Source organism: Schistocerca nitens, chromosome 1 (assembly GCF_023898315.1).
Source record: "Schistocerca nitens isolate TAMUIC-IGC-003100 chromosome 1, iqSchNite1.1, whole genome shotgun sequence".
Taxonomy (NCBI): Eukaryota; Metazoa; Arthropoda; class Insecta; order Orthoptera; family Acrididae; genus Schistocerca; species Schistocerca nitens.
Genome location: NC_064614.1, coordinates 722,314,593 through 722,321,935, shown reverse-complemented (window position 1 = coordinate 722,321,935; position 7,343 = coordinate 722,314,593). Strand labels below are relative to the sequence as shown.

At 44.7% G+C, this 7,343-nt stretch overlaps 1 non-coding gene across 1 annotated transcript; it reads left to right on the top strand.

Moving 5' to 3' along the window:
- The first annotated feature begins 7,041 nt into the window (after positions 1–7,041).
- Trnai-uau (transfer RNA isoleucine (anticodon UAU)) lies at positions 7,042–7,119 on the top strand. The gene has a single exon. It is a non-coding gene; the product is annotated as a tRNA-Ile (tRNA).
- Positions 7,120–7,343: the final 224 nt, after the last annotated feature.

Sequence of the window (7,343 nt, the reverse complement as noted above, 5' to 3'; positions counted from 1 at the left end):
GAGTTGGTCACATAAACTGAAAATAAAAAAATAAACTTTTCACTCGATGGAAGATTAGAACAAAGGACCTTTCGTTGCGCAGCTGCTCACGTTACCACGAGACCACGGCGTTCCTGTGTTCCCCGCGTCCTTAATGTTGCCTATCTTCCTTTGAACTACTCAGTTTGTATATTTTGCTTATTTTTTCACAGTTCCATACAACTTCTTCCTGTTTTCTCAATTGATCTGTGTTCAGTTTTTCAAGGCCTATCCACTGTGCCAACTTATAACTAAATCTGAGGGGGGTGCGATGGGGAGGTTCCCTTGTCAGTCCAGTTGCAGCGTCTACGCTAGCATCAAAGTGTGTAAACTTTTGTTTTGTGTGGTCACTTATGGAACGTATATTGTTGGTAATGGCGGCTAATGAACCGACACCTGGACCTTCCAATGTGAAAAGGAGCAGGAAAAGTGTTAAATTGACAAAGGAACACTTACTAGTGTACTAAACTACAGTGATTTTCTGTGTAGTGAGGACGATGCATACCACGGAGATTGTCATATAGAGGCTGCAAAAGAATTGCAGAGTGATGATAGCGTGGAAGCACAGCTTTAGAATCTGTTTCGTGACATTTCCGAATCTGACGATACGAATCATGATGTGGTGTGGAAATCGACAACGAAAAGGAGCCCGACCTGTCACACGGATATAATCCAGGTGAGTCCTGGAAAAAAAGAACCACACAATATGCAGTATCACCCATTTACGAAGGAAGAAATTCTGCAAATTTTTCCTGCTGGCAATTCTCCTATGGATTTCTTCAGATTATTGGCATCAGACGAATTGTGACAACTTATAGGTGACGAAACGAACGATAACGCAGTCAACATATTGCTGAGCGAAAATACAAAAGAGGTATCTAGGATGTGTAAATGGAAACCTCTAAGTGTAGGCGTAAGTATAGAACATGATCCTACAGATCTTACAAAGTCTTGACGTCGGCCTGTAACTCAGATGTCTTAGAAGCGTCGGCTCCGAGCGGTACCTGCCGTTTCAGAGTGTCACCGGCCCGCACTTGCACGTTACCGGGCCGCACTGGAGAGTTGCGCGCCTGCACCGATGCCGCAGCCAAAGTGTTAAGTTAGATTAAGTAGTGTGTAAGCTTAGGGACCGATGCCTCAGTAGTTTGGTCACATAAGACCTTACCACAAATTTCCAGTTTTGAACCTTAACTGTTTCAAAATCAAGCTAATGTGGGGGAAAATATTTACTCGTTATTTCGTAGAAATGTCACAGGCATCGGGTGACATTTGATGGTGAAATTATTTAAGTTAGGCTTTACCGTAGTAATCGCAAACAGAACGTGCATATTAAAATTAATGTAACAGGTAGATCTACTGTGCATTCCACATGAACATTCTGGAATACCTCCATCTCCAGAGTGATTAGTTTCAATTACGTAGGGTCATAATATTTGTTTGTCCGATTTCTTGTTGTCAACGTCTGACACTGTCTTCCAGTGGCCACATTCTGCTTTTACAGACGCACATGAATTAAATAATGTTAATGTCTCTTTAAGACATATAAGGTCACATGATGATGGAGGTATTGTCCTCCAAATCACCGAAGTGGGATGAACAATAAAAGTGGACAATTACTGTAACTTTTATTTTCAGTCGAGTGTACTGATGTTACTTCAATACCTCCCATCCTATTAACAATACGACAGGAGTTTATGCGTACGTAGCAGTAGTAGTCGCCCCGGTGCCTTTGGATTCCAGCATCTTAGTCGAGCCCCATCTCACCGAGACGAGTTTCAGCCGCCTCGGAGGGCTCTGGGGCCGACAGAAAGGCGCTTTGCTCAAGCGACAGGAAGAAGCCCTCTTCAAAGTTTTAATCGATCGTCTGAGCCCCGCGTCTCGCATCTGCCAGTTGGACCGCCTCTGAGCTCGGTGACAGGTGCGAGCGCTGTCGTCGCTGCACGGAGAACGGCCAGTCGTGGGCACGCAGATACGTGCAGCTCGCTTGAAACAGGTAAATACGAGGGTTAACTGAAACATAATGCCTCCACCTTCGTTACTCTTCAACAGTTGGCAGCATTGGCATGTGACAGGTACTGCCTTGTACCGTAGCATCTTCTCAACAGCTCCACTTGGCGGGAATCCTTAGCATTGAACATTTGTTGTTTTGTTACAGTGTAAAATATGGAACCCAGCGCAGACGGTCGGCCAGTGCGATTGAGCAATATGCAGTCATTAAGTTTTTGACAGCAGAAGGTGTCACTCCAAAGGAGATTCATCAGAGAATGAATGCAGAATGGAAATGGTTCAAATGGCTCTGAGCACTATGGGACTCAACTGCTGTGATATCAGTCCCCTAGAACTTAGAACTACGTAAACCTAACTAACCTAAGGACAGCACACACATCCATGCCCGAGGCAGGATTCGAACCTGCGACCGTAGCGAAAGCAGAATGGAGAAAGGCGTGACCCTCATTGTCGTAATGCGAGAGGAGTCCCTGGCAAATTTCAAATCCGTGAGATTTCATTTCAGAAGTCAGCATCCGGGGTACCCATCGTGCACAGATCTTCAGATAGCCAAGCAAAGCAATAATGGGCCGGCCGAAGTGGCCGCGCGGTTCTGGCGCTGCAGTCTGGAACCGCGAGACTGCTACGGTCGCAGGTTCGAATCCTGCCTCGGGCATGGATGTGTGTGATGTCCTTAGGTTAGTTAGGTTTAACTAGTTCTAAGTTCTAGGGGACTCATGACCTCAGCAGTTGAGTCCCATAGTGCTCAGAGCCAAAGCAATAATGTAACCCACACGTTCTTGTGAAATGCCGATCGTGCTTGCAATTTCTCTCTGAGTGATACGACGATCGTCCTGAATCAATCCGTCAACATTTTGATTGTGGAACTCGGTGGTTGCTGTCACAGGACATCCAACACTTTGTTGGTCACCCAGGTCAGATGTTCCCACCTCCACATCTTTAAACTTACTTGCCCAACGACGCACAGCACTCACATCAACAATATCACCATAAACCACTGTCAATGACTGCACGTTGCTTAAATCTCATTGGCCGACCGCTGCCGCAGGGTTCCATACTTTACACTTTAACAACAGCACCGTTCAATGCTAAGGCTTCCCGCCAACTGGAGCAATAGAGAAGAGGCTACGAAACAAGCCAATACCTGCCACATACCAATGCTGCCAACTGTTGAAGAGATACGAAAGCGGAGGCATTACTTTTCAATCAACCCTCGTAGATAGCACCACTGTCCACTCCAAGAAGATACCCCACTGAGGAATGGGCAGTATCACTACTCCACACAGAACACGTTCTATGGAATGGAGGAGTACCGGGGTCTGCTTCACAGAAACCTTTAAATTATTTTCTCTTTTGAAATCGTAGTATTTGTGGTAAGCTTACTTGTTTTACTTAAATTAAGTCGTAGCACAGGACTATACGTGGATCAGAGTAACAGTTTTGCTACGGTCGCAGGTTCGAATCCTGCCTCGGGCATGGATGTGTGTGATGTCCTTAGGTTAGTTAGGTTTAAGTAGTTCTAAGTTCTAGGGGACTGATGACCACAGATGTTAAGTCCCATAGTGCTCAGAACCATTTGAACCATTTTTTTTGAGTAACAGTTTGACACGTGAAATGTATTCGCGAATGGCGAATATGGTGCCATAACAGCAACAGAGTTCACTGGAGACAAACGAAACTTTTGCTGGACTGGGACTTGAAATCGGATTTCCCGCTTCACGCGAGCGGTTACATTAACGGATGCGGCTATCCGAGAACGCTTCACTGACAGACCCAAACTTCCACTTGTCACAGTAATTCCCGCACAAGAAGAGATCTATTTAGTTTCCTAGGAAAACTGTTTTGGCTTTAGCATGAAATAATTAGTACAGTATGTATTTGATAGTTTCTGTAAACATGAAGGAACATTGCAACGAACTTCACAGACACTGACAAATAGAGACACCGCACTAGTGTGTTTCATACCAAAGCCAAGGCAATCTGACGAGAAAACTACATGTGCGGGAAGCACAGTATTGTGCGAAAACTATGATGATGATGATGATGTTTGGTCTGAGGGGGGCGCTCAACTGCGCGATCATCAACGCCCGCAAACAGTTCCAATCTTTACACAGTCCAATCTAGCCATTTTCACGAATGGTGATGAAATGATGAGGACAACACAAACACCCATTTCCCAGGCAGAGAAAAACGCGTCCAGTAATCCAACCCAGGACCCTGTGATCCAGAGGCGCGAGCACTACACGTAGCAGACACTGGGACATATGGAAGTGCACGTCTATCCGTGAAGTGATCTCAGATAGCCGTAGCGATGAAGGCGATCACTCTCGAAAAGCGGAAAATCTGGGTTCGTGTCCCTATCGTCACACATTTTCATTTGTCTCCAGTAAATTTTGTAACTGTGGCGGTACTCTACTCACAATTTGTGAAAACATTTCACAATATCGTAAGCTAGTAGATCGGCAGCAGTGTCTGTTTCTTCGGACGTGCAGGTTGCTTTTGCAGACACTGACGAATATAGACTCTGCACTAATCAAAAAGTTTCACAGTTTACCATGCAGAGAGAGAGAGAGGGCATGGGACGGGGGGTGGGGTGGGGGAGTGATATCTGTCGTAACGTCCAAACAGTATAAGCGTACTGAATAAGTTCATTCGTGCGGTCAGTACTGAGTTCGATTTGCAAGATATTAATTGAATTTTCACTTACTTAAGTAATTTCGCAAGCACCCTCACATGTTTCATAAGAGAAAGATACCGCACTGTTGAACAAAGCATATGAGAACAAATCACCACAGTTGTGTTGCCGGTCACTGTTGTTATCAGCAGATGACTATTGGTAACTGTCAGCCGAAGTAGCAAAGAAGATAAGGTGTGACCAAACCTGTGCTCTGTATGATTATCGCTATGGTTTCTATTCTGTAAACAACTGTCTGCCAATTCCCTTTTTCATCTAGTTCCGGACATAGTGGACGACCTTACATTTCAATAAATCTCTTCCATTAGACCAGTGCTGTGGACTGAATATTTCTTTGTTTCAAGGACGGAGATCTACCACTTCCATCACTAGCTGTTCCCGAAAGGAAGGGGGGAAGGGGCGTTGTAATTCAACTGCACATACTCACGGAAGTCTAGTGTCGGCTGTAGTAACCATACGGCTGCGAAACTTGGTAGCTATCAGCTGAAATCGTTAAAACTGAACTAAGGTCCAGACGCGATGGAATCCCTGTCAGATTCTATTCCAAGCTAAGTTAGCCACTCTTCCAACTATAATCTATTGTTGATCCCTCGAACGAAAACCCATGCCCAGTTCTTGGAACAAGGCACAGGTCACACACGTTCTGAAGATGGGTGGTAGAAACGGCGCACGAAACTAGCGTTCAATATCCTTGACATTCGATTTGTTGTAGAATCTTACAACATATTCTGAGCTCAAACTTAATGAGGCACCTTGAACAGAATGACCTATTCTATGTTAACCAGCTTGGATTTCGGAAACACGTGAAACACAACTCGTACTTTTATTATATGACATATTGAAAAGCAGTCAGGTAAATGCTGTATTTCTTGATTTTCAAACAAGAATCTGATTCAATATCACGCGTACGCTTACTGTCAAAAGTTCGATCATATGTGGTATCAAGTGCAATATATGACTGGACTAAGGACTTTTTGTACGGGGGACGCAACGTGTTATCTTGGATGGAGAGCCATTGTCAGATTGGAAGTAACTTAGGGCGTGCCTTAGAGAAGTGTGTTGGGACCCTTCCTGTTCGCCGGCCGCAGTGGCCGAGCGGTTCTAGGCGCTACAACTACGAAACCGCGCGACCGCTATGGTCGCAGGTTCAAATCCTGCCTCGGGCATTGGTGTGTGTTATGTCCTTGGATTAGTTAGGTTTAAGTAGTTCTAAGTTCTAGGGGACTGATGACCTCAAAAGTTAAGTCCCATAGTGCTAAGAGCCATTTGAACCATTTTTGAACCTTTCCTGTTCATGTTGTCTATAAATAATCTGGTAGACAATATTAGCACTAAAATCAGGCTTTTTGCAGATGATGTAGTTATCTGTAATGAAGAGCCTGTCTGAGGGAGGCTACATAAATATTCAGTCAAATCTTGAAAAGATTTCGAAGTGCTGCAACTTTCTTTAAATGTCCAGAAATGTAATATTGTGCACTTCACAAACCGAAAAATCGTTGTATCCAATGACTATAATATTAATGAGACACTGCTGTAAATGGCCAACTCATACAAATACTAGGGTGTAACACTTTGTAGGGATATGAACTGGAACGATCCCATACGTTCAGTCGTGTGTGAAGCAGGTGGTATGCATCGGTTTATTGGTAGAATACTGATGAAGTGCGGTGAGTCTACAAAGTAGACTGTTTGCAGATCACTCGTGCAACCGGCTCTAGAGTACTTCTGAAATGTTTACTTATATGGATATGGTGTCTGTTCTTTCGGACATGTCCGAAAGAACAGACACCATTGATGAGCTGCAGCCGTCTAGAATGGAATTAGAATTACGAGTATATTAATACATTCAGCTGCTGATGGGACTTGATATATATCAATACTCGTGGAAGACGTTCTTACCAAGTCCCGTAAGAGTTCGGGGTATATGTGTGCACCGATACGCTGTCTGTTCTTCCAGACAGACACCATATCCGTATAAGTATCTAGTTCTGGCAATACCGGCCATAACCTTCTTCTTCTGTGCCGATGCACACACGGAGTCTTTCCGGCAGTCGTTCTTCCCGCGAACCATACGTGACAGGAACAGGAAAGGGACGTAATGACAGTGGCACGTAAAGTGCCCTCCGCCATACACCGTTGGGTGGCTTGCGGAGTATAAATGTAGATGTAGATGTAGATATTCTCCGACCTCTTACGGGACTTGGTAAGAATGTCTTCCGCGAGTCCTGAGTGTGTTGGGATGGGACACTACGAATATAGTGTGTGGACATACAAGGTGAGAATGTGGATCTCGCGGAAGAAGTGCAGTCGCACTGTCCTCTGTGCCCCCAGTGGCTCAGATGGATAAAGCGTCTGCCTTATAAGCAGAAGATCCCGGGTTCGAGTCCCGGTCGGGTACACATTTTCACCTGTCCCCGTTGATATACATCAACGCCCATCAGCAACTGAATGTATTCATATAATTCTAATTTCTGAAATGTGTGGAAACTCTTACCAGATAGGACTAACGTGGGATACTGAACGTATACAGATGTGGATGGAGGTGGACGAGTGTCACAGAAATACTGAAGGAACTGAACTGGAAGACTCTTGAAGATAGACGTAAATTGTCCCGAGAAAGAAT